At 42.1% G+C, this 25788-nt stretch overlaps 1 protein-coding gene across 3 annotated transcripts in view; it reads left to right on the top strand.

Moving 5' to 3' along the window:
* The first annotated feature begins 10675 nt into the window (after nt 1-10675).
* Amot (angiomotin) overlaps nt 10676-25788 on the top strand; it is a 59543-nt gene continuing 44430 nt past the window's right edge. For all 3 annotated transcript variants that reach the window (XM_030251360.1, XM_011247828.3, XM_006528864.4), the window contains exons 1-2: nt 10676-11871; nt 19591-19653. The gene's annotated coding sequence lies outside the window, so the exon portion shown is untranslated. The remainder of the gene's footprint in view (nt 11872-19590; nt 19654-25788) is intronic.

Genomic DNA, 25788 nt, shown 5'->3' with positions numbered 1-25788 from the left:
AGAAGTGAAACATGAGTTCAGAGAGAAAAAAACAATCTTTTAAATTCTCTGTGGCTAGACTAGCAAGTAAGTGAAGGGATAGAAGACAGGGTAAAACAGGGTGAGAAAGAGGTCAAAAATTTCCTGTAACATTGGAAGGGGAGGTGACACAGTCACCACCAACTCAAAACACTGTGAAGAAAGCTTTCTCTGGGAAGCACTATATTTTAGACTTGGTGAGCTACTTTTCTGCAATCGCTGTCATGTTTAGTGTTCGATACATCCAGACATTTAAAACATGTAATAAATTAAATAATCTTGAACAGAGTGGCCTAAAACAGCAGTCACGGAGAAAATCATTTTTGCCTAGCCTTGTTCAAGACGATAGTGATTGTTTCAATTTCGATTCCCTTTCAACTTGAAGAAAAACTCATTGAACAGCTATGGTTCAATAGGTAAAAGAGGCTTTGGAAGTCTAGGGTCCAAATAGCCATGAGTCCGAATGAGGGAAAGACTTATTTTGGCCCTACCTGACTGCTCCCAGCACGGAGAACTAGCTGGAGAGGGAACACGTTGAGTAAATCTAACGGGTCTGTGCAAAAGCTGTACAACGTGGAGAGCAGAAAAAAAAAACCACTCTGTTGAGTGTGATTTAAACAGGACACTGAGCATCTGGCCAAATTCAAGCTGGAGAACTCCCCCGGGAACCTTGAGCACAGACCGAGCACAGTCTGGAAGCTGAGGTCAAGGGGAGGCAAATGCAGAGTTTTTTTTTTTTTTTTTTTTTTTTTTTTTTTTTCTTTTTAACCACAAAGGGAGAGAAAGTTCTGGATTTTGTATTGTAATTACCAATTGGAGGCAGAGCTCTGGGAATACGTGAAATCTCTGCAAAATGTAACTTACCTGCCTGGGATCCATCTAAAATACCTCATAAGGTAAGCCTTGGTGCATGTAAAGAAATTATGCCTGCGAAATTGGAGTCTGGGGACACTGGGAGTTCTGGTGCTGAAGATGGAGGGGTTGGCAATGTGCCCTTTTCCCCTCCCGCCACAACTTTTCACTGGGACAACAAAGCAGGCTGGGAAGGTAGAAGCAAGGTAGTATGGAAGAAAAAAAAAAAACCTTGATAATAAGCTTTTGAGAAAGCAAAGGAGGGGCTCCTCCAGATGCTGACTGAAAAGACCGGAGGGCAACAAGTCTTAAGCCAAGATCAACTTGTCAAGATACGAAGAACAATGCTTTTCCCCCACCCAGCAATAGCACAAGGCTAGGGGGTTTAAGACAGGATCAATTCTTGGAGCCTTCCTGGGAGGGGAGGGAGGGGCAGCGTGGGTGGTAACCAGACTAACCACAGGTGTCCTGAAAATAACCATTGAGTTCATTTTCTAAGGTGTTTTCTTAACTGTTGTTTGATCTGAAGCTCACAACAAGACAGTACAATACCAAGACATGACAGTGATTTTTCTCAGTTTTTGTTTCCCAGAAAAAAAAAAGTTGACGCTCAGAAGGGTTAAGCTACTTGTTTAAGTCTGCACAGCTTATATAAAGTAGCATTACCAGAGTCAAATCCCTTCTTCTTGCACAGCCCGCCCCCCCCCCCCCCCCCCCCCCCCCCCCCCCCCCCCCCCCGTCTCTGTCTACCACTTCTCTCTCAGTTCAGTTTGTTTTGCTTTGTATTTTGAGATAAGCTCTTACTAATGCAGCTCAGAATAGGCCCCCAACTCCTGGTTCTCCTGCTTCGCCCTTCCTTGTTCTAGGATTATAGATGCTCATGACCACCCCAGCTTTTAGTTCAGTTTTTACCTGACATCCTAATTATACATATTTATGGGGTATAATGTGACTTTTCCTCCACAGCTGTTCACATTGTTTAATAATCAAATCAGGCTGTTCAATACAGCCATCACTTACCATTTCTTTGTGGTAAACACATCCAAAAAAAATCTTCTAGAAATTTTGAAATCTATAATGCGTTACTGCTAACTACAGTTATCTCACTGTGCAATACGATAGCCAAGGCAGTTTCTATCCACATGTAGCTTTGTACATGGAAAACGACGCCTCCCCTACATTGCCAATACAATACAGCTTTTCCACCAGGGAAAGAAATGACTAATAGAGGACATGCTTGAAAGAAGTGACCCAGTTGGAAGAAACACAAATGACCAACTAGACAAGAGGGGTGGGGAAGCTAGGGAAAAGAAGCATTTCGGAGAACCATTCATGAAAAAGGCTTTTAAATGGTGACTACTGTGGATCCAGTGTCTGTGTTTCGAGGAAACAGGGACCCGAGATTTAAAAAAAAGAAAAGAAAAGAAAAGAAAAACAAAACAAAACAACAACAACAAAAAAACCGTTAAGTGAAGCCAGGGAAAATCACTACATGGAAGGCAGGACAGCTTTGAGAAGTTATGTAGGACAGAGAGCACTCTAAAGGAGTTGTTTTAGTCACTCATCGTGAGAGTAGTTGCCTGGAATCTGATTTAAATGCAAAATAAGATTATAAATTGCTCTGTTCCAACAAAATAAAACAAAAAACACTGTTATCCCAGAACGGTTCTTATACTCCCCCAAATCCTTTACTTACTATTTAGTATATGATACAAATAACAGGCTCTAGGTTTAGCAGACACAGCAGCTGAGCACACGTTGTCAGCACCTCAGGAGAACCTGTAGTTGAGCTGACTATGTGAAATCGTGAAAACGTTGTCCCAAAGCAATGTGATAAGTCATCTGACAGAGATAGGAACTCAAAGGAAAGTGGAAAGGGGAAAGCAAGGTAGGACCTGTGCTGGTAACTCAGCTCTAGCTCTCTGGACACCTTCGCCTAAAACCTGCACTACTCCTATAGGAGGAGAGACATAGTCACTGAAATGCTGGAAACACGATAGCTCAGGAAACACGACCCTTGGTGAAATGAAGCACATAACATGAGAAGCATAAGTCATGGTTCTATTGTTCTGTAGGAAGGTAAAACTTGCCATTTTAAACAATCAAACTAGAAAACAATGAACCACGGGGAACTAAGAACTGCATCCCCATCTCCCAAGCTGACCCAGTCTTCTGCAAAAGAGACTATAGAAGTAGAGAGTTGTACCTGGGGAGAGGTCTGATCGGATAAATTTGCCTAGCAACCTGCCTTTCATCACCTGAGATCATGTTAAGATGGAAAGAAAGAACACACTCCACTACCACATTGTTCTCAGGCTTCCACACTCAGCACACACAGCCATACCAAAGATAAACACACATTAAAAATAATATATACAATTTAAAAACTCTAGAGAGACGGGATATCATGCTTGTGAGAAATGCTGGGTTGGTTAAAGTCATCTGACTGAGAACATGACAAGAGGAGTTGTTTGGAATGCCAAGAGTCCACATTCATGCTCTCTGACCCTAGAAATAGTGAGAGGAGAGTTCATCCAAATGAGGTGAAATGGTCTGGTTATTACTGCCCTCCACTCATTTTCACCATGCAGGTAGTTGCTATGGAGCAAACCATAATAGGAACAAACAATCAGTCAGAATGGAATGGAATAAATAACAAGAATCTCAAATACTTTGTTTTAGCCATTTACTGTCCATGATACAGAAATGACCCAGATTTGCTTGAGTTTTACCGAAGAAATTATTACCTTATTAAAATATAGCAGTACTTAGGCTGGAGAGATGACTCAATAGTTAAGAACATTGGCTTCTCTTCTAGAGGAACCAGGATCAATTCCCATCATCCACATAGCTCAAAACTGATGAGGGAATCCAACACCCTCTTCTGGCCTATATGGGTACTAGACATGCATAGCCAACAGACTTATATGCAAACAGCCATAAACATAGAATAAATAAGTAAAATTAAATTATATATAATGGTACTTTTATTACTAATACAGATTCTATCCCAGGAAACCATGAATCCTTACAAGTCCTCAAATACCTACCTTCCATCCCAATAGTCCTTTAAGATGCAACATTAAGCAGGAAGTTAGCAATCTGAGACTTAAAAGAGTACATTGATCTGTTGAGTTTCACACAACTAATTGGCTATGTGAATCCTAATCTAGTTCCATGTGGTTGAAAATCTCTCTGTTATTCCATCTTATTAAGTTGTCCCTTTCACCCCTCACTGGACCACCCATTCCCAGTTTATTCACAGCATGAATGTTCTACTATGCCAAGATGCCCGTTTCTCTCAAGACTGCATCTTTTCACTCAGGTCCTGGCAAATCATAAAGCTTGCAGAGATGTGTGCCAACACTTAGACAATTTGTACAACTGTGCCCACATGACCTTAAATTTCTTAGCATAATTGGAAACCTTATAACTTATAGATGCCATCTGCTTAAGAATTTCAACATTTTGGTAAAACCATTCATTGCTTTAGATTTGAGACTACTCAGTAGGGACAGTAAACTTCATGGCTGCCTTGGTGATCAATACCTTGTTTCGCAGAACTAAGAGGCAGTCCTTAGTTTGAGGTCAGTGTGAGCTTCATAGAATATTCTAGTCTAGCTTGTGGTACACACCCTGAACCCGTTTCATGTAAAGAGAGAAAGACAAAGAGAGAAATAAATAAAGATAGATAGATATATAGATAGTGTCTTAGTTATGGTTTCTATTCCTGCACAAACATCATGACCAAGAAGTAAGTTGGGGAGGAAAGGGTTTATTCAGCTTACACTTCCATGTTGTTGTTCATTACCAAAGGACATCAAGACTAGAACTCAATCAGGTCAGGAAGCAAGAGGTGATGCAGAGGCTATGGAGGGATGTTTCTTACTAGCTTGCTTCCCCTGGCTTGCTCAGCCTGCTCTCTAATAGAACCCAAGACTACTAGCCCAGGGATGGCACCACTCACAAGGGGCCTTTCCTCCCTTGGTCACTAATTGAGAAAATGCCTTACAGCTGGATCTCGTGGAGGCATTTCCCCAACTGAAGCTCCTTTCTCTGTGATAACTCCAGCTGTGTCAAGTTGACACAAAACCAGCCAGTACAGATAGATAGACATGTTGGTCGTCAGATAGCTTGTTGTACACATTACACAAACAGCTGTGCGAACTAATATTTGCATATACCTGTCATTTTATCCTTGCCACCATTCTCTCACATAGGTATATTGGTATCCATATTTTATTGTATTTTGTTTTGTTTTATTTGTTTGCTTGAGACAAGGATGGCCTGGAATTTTGTTTTTAGACAAGGTTAGTCTTGAAATCATATAGATGAAGCATGCCCTGACTCCTTCTAGGATTAAAGGTGTGTATCATCACACCTAACTCACACACACCCACGCACCCACACCCACACCCACACACACGTACTTGCGGGTGTGGTATGTGAAAGCCAAATTTTTATTTTTTATCCCATTCTAAGAGTGCCAGGCTTACAGATGCGTGCTCCATATTTAGATTTCTATGGGTTTCAGGGGAAGAGTACTAACTCAGGTCCTAACCCGTGTTCAGTATGTGCTGTAACTGAGCCATTTCCTCGGCCTGGTACCCATATTTTAGAGCTGAAGAAATTGAGAACCCAAGCCTTTCCCAAAGTTACAGAGATAGAGAAGGGCATAACAAAAACAATGGAAAAAACATCTTTGGGATACTTGAAACATCCACCTACTCTGCCGATAAGAGTGAATGAGGTGAGCCTAACATCTAGTTCCTGAAAGCACCAGACCAAGCCCATCATCGTGCCTCCTGGAATGCTTTATGGCTTCGTTTCAGGCTTCAGGCCAGGACCTTCTTTCCACTTAATCCTCACAACAATCCCTGAGGGCAAAGAATTTGCCCTGGTTTTAAAGGTGAGGAAGTTGGAGTCCATGATGATTAAGTAATTTACCTCCTCATTAAATTGTGGCTCTGGGTTGGAATCCAGGCTTGGGTGACTAGAGACAAATCTCTATGCCTTTTCTAGCAGAGCTCACAATTATGGCTTACTATTTAACCCTTCCTAGGTTAGGCATTTATACCTTAACAATGGCCTTCCTGTGTGAATTTCACAGGACAGTGGCAGACCGAAAATAAAAGGCTGATTGAGGCCTGCAAGGTAGGCCTGTTTTAAATCACACTGATGTGGCATCCACTGGCCTTTCCGAAAGTTCTAAAAGTAAAGCAGCAAGCCCGGGGAAGAGAATTTTGCCTCCAGCCTTAGCATTACTCGCCTCCAACTGGGATAACTAGTCTCACACTCTGGTAACTACAAAACCAGAATGCTGTGCTGCTTGACTTCCCTCTGACGTACTTGCAGAGATTTTTTTTTTTTGAAATCACTGACTCCAATAATACCCCCACCCCCACTCCCACCACCACCCCCCACCCCCGCCGGCTACCACCTCTTATAGTCCAGGCTTTAGTGTGTGCTTTTCATATACCACACATCCCTCTTGGTCTAATAACCTAGGAATTTACAAGCCAACCCTACTTTAAGGTCTGGTCAGCCTGGACTTTTTGCAGAAACTCAGACTGCTGAAGGAGATATGGTATTTAGTTAAACTGAAGTGAAGCCCTGCATAAATCATAAAGAGGCGAACCCAGGTTAGTCAAACAGGCCCCTAGGAGGTATTTGGGGAATAGACTTGCAGGCAGTTTTATTTTCCTACATTTGATTTACTTCCAAAATCCTGAGGCTCACAAGTACCCCAGGAGTAACTTGGCTCTCAAATGCTGAGCAGGTCTTGGCCTTGGAGCAGAGTTCTGGTGTTGTTTCCTGAATTCCCACATTGCTGTTTTCCACACATGGGTCAGGCTTCAAACTTCCTTTGTCTGGAGTGTGTGTGTGTGTGTGTGTGTGTGTGTGTGTTTATGTGTCTGGGAAGGGGGGGAAAGGTCCAAAAAAATAAGGGTTTGTAATCCCCTGCCTTGTGTGTGTGCCCTCTTTGGTTCCTGTCCTGCGTCTTGCTTTTTTCTGGTCTGCTGGAGTCTGTATGATCAGGGATGGGGTGCTCAGAAACCAACTGGAACCTGAGCTTTAGGGAGCTGCCCTAGTGAAGGCAGAGTTTTTGCAATTTTCTAATATGTCTTTAGGGTTTTTTCCCCCTGAGGAGAAAGGGGCAGAACTTTCTGTAGTGCCATAAATACGAACGAAGTTTGCTTTAGAGTATTGTGTACTTCTTCTCTTGTTCTTGCATTTAGATGATCTGGCTTTTCACAGGGTAGCTAGAGGAAGATGTGGTCATTTTGCACACTTGGTGGCTGGAGACCGTCCCTTGGCGCAAAGCATTGTGGTTTTATGGGGTTGAGGGATAGACTATCCACCACACTCTCCTTTCTGCTTGACCACTATGTCAGGGAAAACTCACAGTGAAAGACGGACTTTTTATTAAGAGTTTTATTAGTTGACAACATTGTAGAAATGAAAACTTCCATGAGGTGTGTATAACTTTTATTTCTCTTGAGAAGATAGAAGTCCTGATGGCATGGGCTTGTATGACCTATGGTAACTTTCGAGCTGCCCCTTTTACATGACACCTATTTTTCTATTCTTGGTTGTGTTCATCATCATACCGTCTTTAAGGACACTTAAAGTTACAAATTCTGCAAGAATCACCAATACCTGTTTCCCAATTTCTACCTTCTTCTAAATGTTAACTCTTCCTCTGACACACCATCTTTGTGAGCACACTTGCACTACTCTCTTATTTGTTTGCCTTATGAACTTATATCCTGTAGGCCCATCATATCAGTAGAACCATACATTTGTTCTTTTGTGGCTGGTTCATTTCATCTCACATAATATTTTCAAGGCAGATACTTCTTTTTGAAAAAGAATTAAGATTTATTTCTTTTATGTATATGAGTACACTGTTGCTGTCTTCAGACACACCAGAAGAGGGCATCCGATCCCATTATGGATGGTTGTAAGCCACTACGTGGTTCCTAGGAATTGAACTCAGGACCTCTGGAAGAGCAGTCAGTGCTCTTAACCTCTGAGCCATCTCTCCAGCCCCAGATATTTCTTTTTTAATGGACTATTTTTACAGCACAAACTTTGTACACCAAAGTAGGAATTTCATTTTATGAAGAAGGTCAAACAGGGTCCATAGTATGGCACAATGAATTTTTCGTTTTCAGATGAAAATATGCCCCCTCCCAATAGAGTGTTTTTAATGTGTAGTACTTTGGTAATCAAGTGTCTTTACACAGGTGCTTTACAGCTAGTGGCTAATTCTCCTGGGATTCCCCCAGAGGGCTTTCCATATTTTATAGGCAAGTCTTGAAGACATAGGGATGCTGCAGGGATTAGTGAGATGTGTGTGGCATAGTTTGCTATATAAACTCACTCTCTGAAATTTAGTTTTCACTCCCTGCTCTTAACGTCCACGGCTTTTACTGTCAATACCACTCATTTAGCACTTAGCATACACTTGTTAGTTGTCTTTTTATGTGTATATGCTGGAAGGCAGGAGCCAAGTCTCATACTGTTTTGTTTTTTTAGTCCTGTCCATAATAGCAGTTCGGTCTATGTTTGTTGATGTTGCCCTCTCCCTCCCTTTTAAGTAGAGCAGGCAATGTGGGGACTTTATAAATTCAAACTCAATTTAAACAAGCTGAAAGGTTTTCAGGGTAAAAACACAGAGGAAGTCATGCATGGCGGGAGAGGAGGAACACCTAAGACCTTAAGACACTTGGAAGACCCCCCGGGGAAAACAGAATTACCTAAAAACCTGTTGTTTGCCACAGGCTAAGACAAAGGTGACTCACTCATCGCCTGATTCACCATCAAATTTTCAACTGGTTAGAGAGTCTTATCCAAGAGCCACAGTTACTGACTCCAGTAGCTTACGGGAAGGCATTTTGAAAGTGATTTTGAAGGCAACCTCGAAGATTATGAGCAAGCATATTTCACGGAGTCCCTCAGGCTTTTGCTACTGCAGTTTATTTTTCGGTGGCGACACAAGACTGGCCAGGGCCCTCTTAATAGTGAACTGAGTGAAAGTATTTTTGATAAGCTATGAACAGAGGAGGTAAAAGTAGTTTTCCTGATATGGAAGGACAACTCATTCAATAGACAAATTCAAGGTATAATGGGAGTGCTGACCTCATGTACAGGAGACCAAGTGAAGAACTCACCACTGGACTTATTCTTTATTGTTCGGTTTTCTTTTCCATTTAAACAGCAGTGTTGTGGAAACAAGTTTCTTTTCTCGGTGATGACCAGGAGGAATCCTTGTAAATACAAAACAACCTCACGAGGTAGATGTTTCTACACACAAAAAAATGTTTTTTCCCCATGGAAAAAAAATCACCTGACTAACCTCTCCTCACACATAGAGTGAATCAGACTCAGAATCCATTTTGTCACGATCCTAGCCTCTGATTCAGCAGCTAGTAGAACATACTGTACACTCTGCAGCAAGTCACCCACCCACTACCTCTCTTACAGCCAGAGGAATATTTGAAGACCCTATTTATCATGAGACAGTGTTTCTTCTGACCATGCCTTCCTTGGGTTGACTTGATCAATGGTGCCTCTTAAGGCTCCCATTGGGTAGGCTAGGATTGGATGTCCCTCTCTCATTAGCATGGGTTCATTCCAACAACTCTAAATTAATGGGAGCTTTTATACTTATATTTGTTTCCAATTCGAGACATTTTCACTTTGATGATACACACCGTGTTTTCTTCTTTCAGCATCACCACCACAATAGCACTAGGTGGTGGTGAAACTGCCAAACTGTTTGACAAAGAAATCTCACCCACTCTGGTTAGAAGAGGGGGTAATTTATTATTCTAACTCCAGGGAGCCAACTTCATATTCTCTCACAAAAACTATAGGAAAAGAGGTGCCTTTTCACAGCAAAACCACAGAACCTCTATAATCATGGCTAGAAATTCTTAAAACAGATGAGCAGGATATCGGACTCTCACATACAATCACATGCTAGAGGCTCCACTCTGTGGGTCACACAAGTGGGGAGTGATTTAGAGAGTCTGTGCATACATTTCATTTTACTTTCATATTTGTGCCAATTAGAACACTGTACATGCCTTACAGCATCTACTTACATGATAAGAAAGTTAAGGCTGAGAAATTAAAGTCCTTTAAACATCACACAACCAGGTAATGTGTGCTAGAGCCCACAGCAAATTCTTTGGTTCCAACTTCCTCGTTATTTTGCTCCCCTTTACTGTTTGTGTTTTCATTTACCTAGACGTTAAATTGTAGATTCCAACCCCCACCCCGTGTCCTGGGATGCTGTAGTACTCAACTCTCCATTTACTGGAGCAGAATCTTTCACTGGCACGAAATGTGAGCACCACAATGACACTTCATGTACTTTCCCTTTCTTTCCTGGTTTAATGAACTAAGAGGGAAAAGTTACCTATTTCCAGACAGTTGGACAGTGCTTTAAATATAAAGTTATCTTTCAGTTGGCTAAAACACTGTTGCACCCTTTCACGAGACTGAGAAGTCAAGCGTCTTGTCTATCCCCAGCAGAAGCTGGGGAGAACGGAAAGCTAGACAATACTCTCTTGTTTAGTTTTAATAATTTTAAGGGAGGGTGGGATCAAAGGATAGGATTGGCAACTGAAAAGACCAATCATAGGCCAACAGCAGGCCTGACTGGCCAGTAAGTAGATGTAAAAGAATGGTGGGTGGGTCTTACTCGGGCCAGCTCTGCTAAGGCAAGCACACCCAGCCTGGCCAAGAGGTGGAGCTTTCCCTGAGTCCTGCCCATCCCTTGGCGCCCTAGTGACCGGCCTCCAGGAGGGGGACATAGACCCTTCTAGAAATTTGGGGCAAGAGGCTGGGGCAGAAGGTTTATGAAGGTTGAGGCTGGTGGGGCAGGGTGACAGAAGAAAAAGGGGGATCTTGTGGGGTTTGCCTTGTGTAGGCTGCCAGCTGGTCAAAGGAAACAAGGGAGGGAGACGAAAGAGAGCTGTATCTGAATTTTGTAACGCTTTGGTTCCGTGCTTTTGTTTGTTTTGTTTGTTTTTGTTTTTAATGCGTTTCTATGATTTTTCCTCCCGCCATGGGGATGGGAGCTGCGCTGACTCTCCCACGCGTCTCTGCTGTTCTGCCGCCATAGACTACTGAAGTCTTTGGAAAAGAAAAGAAAAGAAAAGAAAAGAAAAGAAAAGAAAAGAAAACAACAACATCAACAAAACCAACCCAACCAACCAACCAATCAAACCAAACCAAAAATCGAACCCCATGCCTTCCTTTCCCCCACTTTAATTCCTGTACACACTATCGGAACTACCATCACCAAGTAGAGTTCGCGGCGTGGGAGGACGGAAGAGCCTGCGCGTTATCCCAGATCTCTCTCTCCCAGACTCCCGAACCTAGCCTACATAGCAGATCAATTGTTTGAAAGTTCCCCGCCTGAAGGCCGCCTGGCCTCCTGGGGTGCCGCCTCCTCCCCTTCGCCAGGGTCCTGCCAGCCTCCCTCCGGCCTCCCGCCCTGCTGGCTCCGCCCTCGGCCCTGCCCATTCCATCATCCACCCCCCTCCTTGTGGGCGGTCCTAGCTGCTCCCGGCCAGAAGAAAAGCCACCGTGCCTCCCCTGCTTCTACCTCTCACCCTTCTCTTAGGAGCTGCCTTCATCGCAGTCACGCCCCTTCCTTCCGAGGAGCTTTCTGGCTGCGTTCGCTGGTAGACCCCTGAATTACCCCTCCGTCTCCCTTCTCTTTCGTCCCTTCCCTTAGTTCTCATCGCCTTCCCCCACTACCACCACCTCCAGCCTATCTCGCCTCTCACCATCCGCTGCTCCACCCTCTGGCCCGGTATCCTGCTCGTCCACTGCCACCAAGGAGAGACCCGAGGGAGCAGCGAGGTTGGGAGTAGCCGGGACCTGGGGCTTCCTCCCTACCCATCCCTGGCCTCCGGCCCGGGACCCAAACCGCTTGAGCTTGCAGAGAGAGTCCTCACCTTGTCCTGATTGCTTTCAGAGGTAGGAGAAGCGTCCTTACTTTTGCGGGGAACTGGGGCAGTAATCTGTGGTGTTGTAAACTTGATCATGCCCGTATTTGTGAGTAGGTTGTTGTAGCCTGTGGGGTTGCCTGTATGTTCTTCTCTTTTTGCCGGTGGCCTTGAGTTTTCTGAGATGTGCGAGAAGTTTATTTAACGCAGTTTAAAAGTATGTGTTCCTGTCCTACTTTAAGGAGGAGATGCTGGAAGGGGTTCCATTGCTTGGTGCTGCTTTACTTCCTCCCTAGGTTCTTGTAGGTTCCTACTGATTTGATCGCTTAAGGAACTAAGTTAGGGAGTCCGAGGTCTACCTTTAGTCTCCCCACTTATTTAGGGACGCCGAGGTCTACCTTCAGTCCCGCAACTGAGTTAGGGAATTTGAGGTCTACCTTCAGTCCTGCAACTGAGTTAGGGAGTCCGAGGTCTACCTTCAGTCCCTCCTAAGTTAGGGACCCCGAGGTCTACCTTTAGTCCCGCAATTAAGTTGGAGACTCCGTGGTCTACCTTCAGTCCCTCCACTAAGTTAGGGACTCGGAGATCTACCTTGAGTTCAGCTTGAGGAATTGCCCTTATCTCAGATAGCTAGATTGCTTTCTCCTAAGTGCTTAGGCTTGGGTTTGGTGCTCACCCTTCCTGACCCCAAGGCCATGAATTCTTCAAGTTTTAAAATGTGGAAGTAATGAACCACACAACTGCTCGCTTTATGTATGCATGCATGTGTGGTGGTGGTGGTGAGACTCCCGAGGCGGAGATTGCCGTTATTTGCTTCATAAGGTCAGAAGATTTTAATAAGTAGTTGTGCAACATCAGGAAGGTGGTTGATTTAAGGTCTGAGCCCCGGCCACAGAACTTCTTGTTCATCAACAGCAAGACCATCTTCATAGATAGATGATGAGAAGAAGGAGAAGGAGGAGTGAGAATGACAGATTTTGTAGACCACGGGCAGTCCCTGATGATTGCTGCTAATAAATCATAATATGCGAATAATTTGCAGCAGGGGGCTGAATACAAATTAATGAAAGATGAAAGGGAAAGATTTGGAAAAGCCTCCAGACAGCCCCTTGCCTCCAGACGTGGGGAAACAATTTATAAATTACACTATAACTTTTTTCCCTCTCATTTAGAAAGATAATCAACCATAATCTTTAGTGATGAAGGGCTAAGGATATATGTAACTCTTCTTGAGTTTGGCCTTGTGAAACTCTCTCTTTCTCAGGCCAGCTTTGGAAAACTACCTCAGACTTTCAGTACCTTCCTTCAATAGCTAAGGAAGGTCCAAAATGCTATTTTGGACACAGGGTAAATTCCTACCTGTCTCCTACCTCTCTTCATTTGTGCAAGTGCCACAGGCTTTAGACTAATTGGGTTGAAAGACTTGTTCCTGAGATGTGCCTGAAAGCCATTGCTTATTCTTTAGGGAACAAATAATTGACATATTTACATAAAATCTTTGGTTGGTTTTAACAGGGGTTTGCGGAAGATGCAGGAAGCGGGTTGGGGGTGGTCAGGAAGGTAGAGCAGGAATGCTACAATGTTACATAGTGACAATTTTAAAGGCTATCAGGTTTCAGATCAGCTGGGAGGAAAAAGCTGGCCTGACCAAACTACATTTTCAAACGGGCCTGGGACATTTTAATAGCCAGGTGGTTGTGGAGGAGCCTCATCTATTTACAGAAGATAACTCAGGTCCCAGCTATTCTGTACGGGTTTGCCTGGTGTCGTTTATGGGCCCTTTCTGGTGCTACATCATACTTCATTTTAAGTCCCGTCATACTTTGAAAAAGTTTGTGTCTCTGTAAAATTGAAACTTAATTTTCTTTCTAATTCACAGCCTAGGTATAAAGTAATCCTGTAACTCCACCTGAATGTACAGTAAGTTTTACATGGATATCCTGAGTCCCTTTACTTGACCAGCAACAACAACAACAACAAAAATTTAGAGATTCATATTTGTCATTGAGATTTGGAGAGTCAAATGTAATTTTTAATTTGTGAATTAAGGTTTAATAGACTAATGCATAACTAAGGCATTTTCGGAGGTCAATTTTCCTCTACTTTTGCTATAGAATGAAGCGGACCTTCGGATGCCGTTGAGAATGGAATAGTAGGAAGATAGAGGGATGGATACTTTGACTTTGAGGTCCCATTGAGTGCCAGCATTCTAAGTGGGTACATCTGCTTCTGGGCCTCTCCTAAGAGCTCTCTCCCAGGGCCTGTGCCTTCTTTAAAAGGGTGTCTTTGTAATTAAGCAGCCCTTCCCCCCAACTCCCTTCTTCTTTTGATCCAGTTTTTTAGGCTTATTTTCCATTTGGAGACAAGAGGAGTTTCTCACACCCTCCCGCCTCCCCTCTTAAGGTGTCTTTTCCTTTATCCCAGAAAATCACACATACCCCCACTAAGTTCTCAGGATGGTTAGCAGTTTTGTTTTGTTTCTCCGACAGAGGCAGTGTTACCAGTTGGAGGAGTAGAAGATATATTCCCCCTTGGGAAATGCTTGTGGCCAGGTAGCCTCCTCCATGGAGACTGAACCTTTGGAATGCATGAGAAGAATCTATTCTTCAGGACTGTCTGGTAGAAATTGTCCTTTGCACCCATTAAGCCCAGCTTAAACCCACTGAAAGGGGTGGAGAGAGGTGTGTGTGGTCGGGGCCTAGCCTTTTAGGATGGTAAATGTTTCCAAATCTCCTATTACATCACCTCTTTCTCCCATGGATTCAGTGGGTTTAGAGATCTGCGTGACAAGTTAATTAGCTGGGGACTAAACCAATTTGTTTAGAATCGTGATCTATTGATTTCCTGTCCTCAGGAATTTTTGTCAGTGTTTTACTATGATGTGTTGTCTTTAGCATTACTTACTTTTCGTTCCTTCTCGCCTTTTGTGGACTTTGGTCCAAAATCTAGGTTTCCACCCCCAAGTCAAAGGTTAGAATTTAGCTGCAGGAACTAAGGGGGTATTAAACAGGCTGGGATAGCAAAGCACTCGCCTCCATGGTGGGCTTCTGACCCTTTTTAAGGAAGCTGCCCCTTCCACGTACAACACACACAATCTGAACAAAAAAGAAAAAAGAAAGAAAAGAACATAGAAGGTCATTTGCCTTATAAAAGCAAAACTTCTTGAACAGAACTAGCTTTCTTAGTGTCTTTAAACCATTGCTTGATAGGTTTTAAAAAAAAAAAAAACCTCACTATATCTGGACTTTCTCGGGAACATATTTATTGCATAAAAGACTACATTAGCATTTGCTGTGTTGATTCTTTCTTGAACTAAATGAGGCTGTTATTGGGCTTTTGAAGCCTTTTGTTATAGGGGATGGAGTTAATTGTATATATCATTCCGGCTTGTACTAATGCTGGCCACGTTAGATTTAGCCCACACATGCTTGTAGAAAGGATTTAGCATTATTGTCTAGAGACAACTCGAACTTTGTAGATTTTATCCACCTCATTTTGGTAAAGTTTTTTATTTCCACTTATTTTTTGACTAATACCAGGACCTAGATTATTTTTTAGTTTAGCAAATAATGGCCACTGATACCATTTCTGGGTGAACCCACTGGTGGGAGGAGCCTGGCCTTTGGGTACATTTCCTCACTGTAAACTGTGGAGACTGGGCAGAGTGATATTGATAGTCAATTTTCAAAAGTTTATGCTTGCCTTCTGAGGCCTCATTTATCTGGTGTGCCCTTGAAGGATTGCTATCAGAGTGAAGCAAACAGTTATGACAAACACAATCCTGTACTCATCCTGTATGCAGGGGTGGATTGGGGGATGAGTCTGTAATAACACATCGACAGAAATGTGTTTTATATTTTAGCAGTATCAAATAATAAGCCCAAGAGTCTCCACGAAACTTCAAGAATCCTGGTCCCTCTACGAATGGAAATCTTCCATACTTTGGGTCATAAGAGTAGGTAATGTTGCTTTTCAACAAGAGTTCGTTGAGGACAAAGCGTTGTAAACTGCTATAGAGTAAAGGAGTATGAACCAATGAGGACATGTCAAGAGTCTCATAAGTATTGTTCCTGGTGGGCCTGGGGGTACAGATAGGTTTCATTGAGCTCTAATCATTGCCTGATTTAGAGGTGGTTTATGTATGTAGCAAGCCTATTCTTGTGGCCTCCCTCCTCTGCCACTCTTCCCCACAAAGAAAAACCAAACCAGAACCCAGTGTTTACTTATCTAATTGATTGGAAATTATTTTTAAATTGCTGCACCATTGATATTTCATTAAGATAGTATACATTTGGGTGGACTGTGTAGGATCCAGAATGAAGAAGGGGGATCAGGAAGGCCTAGATATGCTTGATTGATAGCCTCAAAAATAATGTTTGCCAGACTGAGGAAAAAAACCGTGAGGAGACGATTTTGTAGGCAACGGAATACACAGTATATAGGTGAAGTCACGTGGTCTGCACACAAAGGGTTCTTTTATCTGAGAACTTTTGTACATAGTGAATCTTAAGTTTCATGGACCTCTAACTTTCCTTCAGTAAATAAAATATAATCTCTGTGTTATGTCTAATTTTTGCTATCTGGTAAACTAATATTATTTCTCCACAAATTCAATGAAATTTCTCCAGCTAAAATGTAAATACTAAAATCTTAAATCTGTAGCATGTATAAATCTCCAAGTGAAATACAGGAATATGCTTCATACTTTGTGTTCCTGGGGGTAAAATTCAGGTGGGTATATTTGGATCTCTCTCTCTCTCTCTCTCTGTGTGTGTGTCTCTCTCTCTCTGTAGATTTGTGGAGTCACTTTCACTCTTTCTCTGGCTGCCTGAAATGGCATTAGTCTGTGTGACTTGAAGCCAGGATCTGGGATTCTCTACCCAGCCCCTCACTGACTTGCCATGTGACCAAGGGTAGCTGAATTAGCTGCTCTAAGCTTCAGTTACCCTTCTGGGAAGCGAGGATATTAATACTTCACAGAGGTGTTTAGGCATGCTTCATATTGGGCACATGCTTTGAGGTCATTGGATGAAAGGTGTTTGTATGATGGCAGAACAAGCTTATTATAGGGTCCTGAGCAGGTGTTCATGTTTAATGAGCTTTTGCTCTCTTATAACATACAGTGCCCTTTGGTGCCCTATTGCCTTACTGACTATAATTAAGATTGACCCTATATTTCTGTTATTGACCCTCTCAACCTTTTCCAAAAAATAAATATTTTCATATTCTGTCATAGGTTGAAGTAAAAATTTAATGGACTGTAGTGACTGTCAGAGTGAGGAAGCGACATTAGTTGGAATGCACCCAAGTGACCAATGAGTTCTTGAAAGTCCCTTCAAATGTTAGAGTAAAGCAAATGTGGCTGCATCTGTGTTTTCAGGGAGAAAAGTTTTGAGGAATATTTGCCTGTGACAAATACTACTGATAGCCAGTGACTGAAACCCAGCTCTTGTGCTGTTTTGTGCACAGCTGGTTTTTATTAATGATGGAATATTTATGCTTGCTGTACAATTCGTGGCTCATTTCCATGTGTATGTCAGAATTTAAATACCCCTAAAGGCAACATTAAGATAACATTAAATATAAATGTGGCCAAGCGAGAAAGAGTGGACTTGGGGGGGTATATCTCCCTTATATTTATTGGTGTTGCTTTAGATTACAATAACTGATCACCTTTCCACATTGATGCTGATCTTATAATATCCCTTAGTAAACTTCACATTTTCATACCTTTGATAGGAACAAGTGATTGGATCCCCCCTATGTATGATGCAGATGAAACTGATGTATGTATTTTTTTAGGACCTTCCCCCCCCCCCCCCAACACATGCTTCTCATTATCCAAGAGGCCTGGTCTCAATCAGGAAAAGAGCAGAGAAACCACATAATTGAAAGGAGAAGGACGGCGGTGCATACTTGGAATATTTGCGGGAAGGGGATTGCTGACATCAGAAAATGCAGTGGCCTGAGTGTTAACAGCATTGGAGAGAAATCAGCTTTCTGTTTCTGTGTATTGAGAATTATTTTAAGGCGATACAAATATGGGCCAGACTTGACATCTTTTATGAAGTTATCCTGGAAACTTTGATGAGTGTTGTTATAGAAAAGTTCAATTAAAACCTTCCTTATTAGGAAGCTAATTAGTGCATCCTTTACTCGTTTTTAGTTGTTTTCAAGGGAGTACCCATTTGCATTGAATTAGTGACATGCTTCCTCGTGTGATAGCAAACTAAGATTAAAAAAATATCACACAGGAGGAAAAGCATTTAGATTGCCAGTCCTGAAAACATAGAATTTCCTTTGTTCCATTTGGGTTTTCAGTTCAGATCTTTGTTTTTACTCCCAAATGGGTAGTGAACTGGGGAATAGTTGTGAATTGGGGAACTATAGTGGCTTATGATAACACACCATTTTATTTCATTTTTCCCTTCTTGTATGATTGTCTTCTGTCTGTATCCCTCCCCCCTCTGTGTGCGTGTGCATGTACATGCTTGTGTCTGCCTTAATACATGCATGTGTTGGGAGCAGGAGAGAGGGGGGTACAGATTGTTTTCCAAAGCAAATAGTATTTGGAACTAAGAAAAATAGTGATGACCTGTTTCACCCCCTAGGGGGTTCTTTCTGCCCGAGGGTTCTGATTGGGATTGTGTAGGGAAGTGTGGCAAATTTTCTGACCTGGTTGTTTCTGTGACCAGGCTGAGCACACTTTTGGTACCGTGAAGAGGTTATGGTGCACTAACCTTAAGAACATATGCCTCCTAATAGGTTCTAGTTTGCTTCACCTCTTTTAGGGAAATCAACATTGGTTTCTGAGATTTCAGGACCATCTGCAGAAGACTAGATGTTCTATAGAGGGATGCAATATATTTTGAGCTTCACTTCCCTCCATAACTTGTAGGAGATAGTCATTCTTTATACATAGTCCCTGGTGCTGCCCCCCCCCCATGGGCCATGCCTGCCTTAATGTCCATTACTGGGGCAATTACTTTGGCCACATGGCATGTGGCATAACTGATCGTACTCAAGTACTTTGAGAAGGCAAGGTCTAAATTCAGCTCTGTCAAGCAACGCAGTCACACTGGGTTTCTGGTGCTTGCAGGTCAGCAGCCGGAGGAGGGGCAGTGTCTCGGGAGAGTGACTCAGGTTCTTTGGCATGCTGATAGGAAACATTGGCTCTTGTCCATGCACCTGCTGAATGATGCCACACCTGCCGTGAGCACCTGAGCCACACGCACTCAGACACAAAACCTCAACTCCAGGCAAATGGGGCTCCTTTCCAAAGTCATATCACAAAATGGGGGACTCTGAACTATGTCAGTAGAACACTCCTAAGAGAGTTAGATGAAGCCAGTCATCCCCGCGTTAGCGTGGGGAAAGGTCTTAAAACCTTTCTCGTAGGTAGAACACACTTAGACATACTGTTGAAGTGCTGAGTGAGGAGTTTCTCTCTCTCTCTCTCTCTCTCTCTCCCTCTCTCTCTCTCTTTACACTAAAATTTAAATTTAATGAAAACAATTCTGTTGTGAATTTTCTTCTTGAAAACCAGACAGGGAAAGTATGGAAGGCTTTGTCTTTACCTACATAGGACAGGAAGTCACGAGATTTGGTTCTGATCCCAACCCTACTTACTGGTGGACAACGACGAAACATTGGTCAAGTTAATTAACATTAGCTATCTGTTCTGGACTCAGGTTTCTCTGGTTATAAAGTCGAGTTAATTAGATCCGCCTTTATTTATTTCCATCCACAGCTGCTGAGAAAACCAGGAGGAGTGAAAGAACCACAGACTCCTTAGAAGGCTGAGAAGCCAAAGGTAAGAATCATGTTAACTAACATTCTATGGCCTCCAATCCTCTTCTATTTTAGCTTCTATCCAAGTCTTTGGAAAGCCATCATTCACTCTTTATGCACATACCGAGTATAAAGAGGGCTAGAAATAATATATACCCATCCCATGGCCTCCAAGATCTCATAGCCTAGGAAGTTGCACTTGTCTTCTGTTTCTGGGTCAATTTGCTGTGATTTCTGCTTGGACACTTAGAAGCACAAAAGAGGAGAATTACCTTCTTTTATGTCTCCACATTACTTCTGGGGACTTCATCCCTGAAGCAAGATCTTCTTCATTGAAGTTATATAGCAGAGAGGACTTGAGAGTTTACTTTATTTATAAAGGAATTAATTTCACATTTACAATGTACCTGATTCTCGAATGATCATTTTCTCCTGGGGTCCATCATTCTATCAGCCCTGGTGAACTCTGCTCTTTCCTCTGTATGCCCCAACTCTCTCTATGACGTTATCACTTAACCATATACCAATGACTTCCAAAGATATATTTCTGTATGTCTTTGAAATCATGTCGATCCACAAATTCAGGGCCTTCTACAGAGCTCAGAGATTTCTTTCCCCTTCCGCATTATCAGAGATATAGACCACAGCTCTGTGTTCTGCAGAAGTATTGTATTAGACTCACCTGACTTTCTCAGGAGCTCCTGATTATTTGTTGTTGAGTTTTTTCCCTACCCCAATGTCTACTTAGTATAAGCTAAAGCTAAACACTTAGCTATAGTAAACACTCACTAAATGTTGGTGAAAAACATGCTGTGGTTGGTGCTAAAATTAAGCTATATCCAACATACAATAGCAAAATAAAGGGATCAGAATTTATTGTCTATTGAGCAGAATTCAAGACAGGAAAGAAATGGAGAAGAATTAGTTAAAATCTTTGAAGGAGGAGATAGAAAGCTGAACTGCATTTTTCTGAGGGTTCTGGAAAAGAACTGAAGAAAAGAAATGACCATCGCGTGCCTATTCTTGTGAAGCCAGGGACATCTGTGGCTGCTGCTTTCACTACCTAAAACCTCTGTCACAGTGACCATTTAAACAGGTGGCACTTACTCATATTTTATTAAATCAGGTCACCCTTTTAAAGTGCTTTCACTGTGTCTCCCTATAGAGGCATGCACACAGACTCCTTGCTTCTGTACGTTCAGTTTTACACAGCAACGTGCCCATTAGAGTAGATTGAAGACGGGGAATCTCGAAACTAACAAATTCCATTCTCAGAATGTAACAGGCTGGGTCACTAGAACTGAATGTCTTCAAGCTGACTGTCAGACCTTTCCAAGGGCAAAAATGAAAGATGATATAAGCCATTACAGGCCATGAACCTGTTCTCACCCATCTGATGTTTTTGCTAATTAGCTTCTTGGCCAAGTGGCAATTTGGGGCAAGTGCATGCAAGCTAGATTCCTAGGGGAGCCCACATTCCACTCTCTGCCATTTCAAAAGCCACTGAGGTCCTACACTGATTCTCTTGGCTGTAGCTTCCCAGTGTCCCCAGAGCCGTGCTCTGACCCGGTAAAGAAACAGGAGCCATCACTGGGAAGAGAGGCCCATTGGACTTGCAAACTTTATATGCCCCAGTACAGGGGAACACCAGGGCCAAAAAGGGGGAGTGGGTGGGCAGGGGAGTGGGGGTGGGTGGATATGGGGGACTTTTGGTATAGCATTGGAAATGTAAATGAGTTAAATACCTAATAAAAAATGGAAAAAAAATGAAAAAAAAAAAAAAAGAAACAGGAGCACAAGGACATTATATTAAGTGAAAGTAAGATGCCGTGGGGCTTTTGATGTTTTGCTACTTGTTGTTTGTTTATTTATTTTAATGGATTGTCTACAAATGTGTGCTCCTCGACCCATTTATTTCATTTGTGGGATTATATCTTAAGAAACAATGTTTTATTAAGATTAAGATTTAATTAATATCATTAGGAAAACATTTTCCAAAATATGGCAAAAGGTTAAATCCCAAAGGCATTTTTATAACATGATTTAAAGTAGCATAAGACTGGACCAGTTGACTATCTTAATAATTGAAACTGGGTAAGTGCGCATTAATACACTACTAGAGTATTTGTTATGACATCCATGCCAAAACATTGCTAAAAGGCTTGCAATAAAGTGAAGTGTAAGAACCTATATTATGGGCATATTAGTACCTTATTGTGCTGCTTTGTGGCTCACACCTATAATCCCAGCACTGTTTGACCTGAGCAGGATTGCCAAAAGTTTGAAACCATCATGGACTACATAGTGAGTTCCAGGTTAGTCCAGGCTACAGAGGAAGACCCTGTCTCTAAAACCCAAGACAGGTTTTTGTTTCATTGCTTTGCAGAGACCTAAATAATATGTTCAGTAATTTTAACAATGTTGAAGTACTGAATTTATAAGTGACTTGTCTTCTGTATTATAAATATTTGAATGTCATGTTTATGTTGTTTATGAAAGTAAACATAGCCGGGCATGGTGGTACATGCCTTTAATCCCAACACTCTGGAGGCAGAGGCAGGCGGATTTCTGAGTCCAAGGCCAGCCTGGTCTACAAAGTGAGTTCCAGGACAGCCAGGGATACACAGAGAAACCCTGTCTCAAGAAACGAAAAAAATAAAAAGAAAGTAAACATAATGAGAGGAGATTGTTAAGGCAACAGGTATCCAGGTACACACTCTTTTCCTTTTATGTTCATGCTGGTTTTATGGATCCCTTATATACTTTTTTGAGGCAGTAAGCAGTGAGATGTGGGGAAATGGTTTAATCATCCTTTTTTGAAATGGATATATATCAGAAGATAGATTGGTGGCAACAGAATTCACCCCACTAATCTGCATTTTGCCGACCCCTATGTGATACATTTTGTGGCTATCAATGTTTGGGCTAGTTGCTTCAGCACAAGATTAACTAAAGTGTAAGTAGAATAAGAAATGACCAACTCTGGTCTGGGTATGATGGCTCAATGGGCTAAAGCAGGTACCCCTGGGAAGACCAGAGTTCCATCTCCTGGAGCTGCATGATGGAAAGAGAGGTGACTCCTGCAAGTTTGACCTCTGATCTGTACATGCACAACATGGTATATACATGCCCACATACTGTTGTACATGCACAGGAACACGCGTGCGCGCACACACACACACACACACACACATTAAACAAATTAGAATGTAATAAAACATTTGTAAATTAATTAGTGTTTTATTTATTTATTTTTATTACATATTTTCCTCAATTACATTTCCCATGCTATCCCAAAAGTCCCCCACACCCTCCCGCCCACTTCCCTACACACCCATTCCCATTTTTTTGGCCCTGGCGTTCCCCTGTACTGGGGCATATAAAGTTTGCCTGTCCAATGGGCCTCTCTTTCCAGTGATGGCCGACTAGGCCATCTTTTGATACATTAGTGTTTTAGAAACAGCTCTATCACGAGATGCTTGGTAAGCCTTGAAAATTTCAAGGCCTTTCAACTATTTTCCAACGTGATCTAAGCAATGAATGACACAGGTGAAAAGGATTGATGCTCATTCTTCCGTTACGAATTTTCTAAGCAAGTGAGGAGTTAAGCCAGAGCAAATGGCAGTCTGTTGCAAGAGGCTCCAGAGGGTGGGGCATTAAGTGGTCTCCCACGAGCCTTCCCAAATTTGACAGTGGATAGCTTAAGAAACCCTGCACCAATAACTGAGATGCAAATAGGGACTTTAAAATAAAACAGCTATAAAATTTTTAAAGCATACTAAAAACCAAAAACACAAAAAAACCTGAAATTGACATGATAATTAGAGTAATAGTTAACTTTGGAGTCTTTACTGTGTGTCAGGCTCCGTGCCCAACATTCTACGTGGAACACCTCTAACCCATCTTAGTGTTTAGTATTATAAACACTATGTCTATGCTATGCGTGGTATACAGCATCGTTCCTAATTTGTGAGTCATGCCACTGAACTCCATGAGCATAAAGAAACATGGATGAGGGCAATTAATAACCACCTGGATTGGAGCTTTGAAGTTGAACAGTAAGATTGTCGAACCCTTACCTTTCTGGTGGTTTTACTGCTTCTCCATTACCTGTTAAACTCATGATATCCTACACAAGGAATCGAATGTGTGTCTTGTGTCACAAGATTTCTTGAGAAAGATTATGTCTATTAAAGATCAGGCCAGTAAGCAGCCCAACTTGACAGCACATGAGGATATACTGGGGCTTCTTGGCTTTTTGCTGTTGTTAGATTCATCTATTTACTTGAATGGATATTTGGCCTGGGTGTGTTTGTGCGTAATCTGTATGCAGTGCTTATGGTGGCCAGGAGAAGGCATATTTATACTGTGGGATTGAAGTTCCAGACAGTTGTCAGCTGTGTGCGTGCTGAGAACTGACTGAACCCTGGTCCTCTGGAAGAGCAGTCAGTACTCGTAACCACTAAGGAATCTCTCCAGCCCATGCTTCTAGCTTTCAGTGAGGGTGTGCATGTGTCTGTGTGATGTTTTATTCACAATGGCGTGGTCACAGAAAATTTGACCTGGATCTTTTCCATTTATCTGGAAATAAAGTATGAGGTAGATTGACCCAAATGTAACAGAGGAAGAAGGTTTCCTAGACGAGGTTTTCCATCCTTGTTTGTAGTAAAGTGGAGGCTGAAAGGAGAGGAAGTAGAGCAAGAGTTGGAAAGACCTAATAGGCTTATTGAAAATTCATTTAAAGGGCAAAAGTATGTTTTTTCTGGCTACCTGGTAATGTTCATTTGCTGTGTCTTGGCTTGGGAGATACCTGAGCGCTCACTAATGTGCTAAGCTCAACCTCTAGTTATTCGGGGGAGAGAATAGTGGCTGCAAATGGAGTAAGAATTGACCTTCACCTTGCTGCCTTGCTGTTACAGAGGAGCTGAATATATGGATTTATATTTGCACTTTTAAAGACAGAGCTAGGTATTTCCTTTTGTCTCCCATCCAATATCCTCAAAGGCACTCTGTGCGTCCAAGAGCAACACGGTTATTTTATTGATTGAAGATGATGTCAGATCCCTGGCAGTGGCAAGATTCAAAGTGGAGGCAAATTAAAGGTTGCAGGGTTCATACTATTTTAGTTGTTGTGCATATGGCAAGGAACTGTGTCTTTAATAGTGTCTTGTTTTTCCTTACCATCCCAGATGGGCATAAGGTCTCTAAGAACAGAGCCATAGCTGAGCAGGAACTAGGTATAGTGTTTATCTGTTTGTTTGTTTCCTGAAGTGATTTGTTTTGCTGTTAAACAGAAACCAAAAGGATCTGGTGTGGGGGTGGAAGAGCACAGTGGGTACTATAAACTGATTAGGACTTTCAAAAGAATACAGGAAAGCGGAAAAGAAATTTTGGGGAAAAGAGATTTGAGACAAGTAAGGTTTTCTCCAGTGAAGATCAGGGTGTCTGAAGAAAGCCAGTCTCAATCAGCATGAAGAATCTAAGCAGTTCTGGAGATAAAACCTGTGGCACTTTTCTCTCCAGAGGCTCCCACTTTGAAAGCCTTGGGCTGTTTTCTTGTGTTTCAGTTGAAACAGACAATTGCTTTGCTCAGAATAGGACAAAGAAGCATGGTGGTTCTTTTCCAAAGTTCTGCGCACAGTCTGATTTTTGATTCCAATTAAAAGTTGCTTCTCTGCTATGAAATGAGGGGGAGACACCCTAACATAATTACCTTGCAGATTGGAAGCAGTTTTGCCTTTGATCATGATCATAACTTTGGACCAAAACAAGATGGAAAGACAAATTTCCGGGTTTGTTCACTCTTTATCTGCTCAGTTTATTTTTGGCAACATTGCAAGGAAATAATGTTAAATTAATCACTGTGTGGTTTTTCGGATTCTTTAAAAAAAAAAAAAAACTTGAAAATTTTGGGCAAGCTCCCAAAATAAGATGCTCATGTGTTTCTTCTGCATTGCTGTGCTGCTTACAGAGCCTCTGGTGTGGATTAAAGTTTTCTTTTCTTTTTTTTTTCCTTCCTTCAAAGTGATATGAATGAGTCATGGTTAGGCCAAGATGTGGTTCATGTGCAACCTTATGGAAACACACACTCTTACATTTTATAACAGCATTGGTTGGACTTGGGAGGGATTTTTAGAGAGATTCAAAGCAGAAATTG

This window comes from Mus musculus, chromosome X (genome assembly GCF_000001635.26).
Source record: "Mus musculus strain C57BL/6J chromosome X, GRCm38.p6 C57BL/6J".
NCBI classification, from domain to species: domain Eukaryota; kingdom Metazoa; phylum Chordata; class Mammalia; order Rodentia; family Muridae; genus Mus; species Mus musculus.
This window is presented reverse-complemented; position numbering and strand designations above follow the sequence as displayed.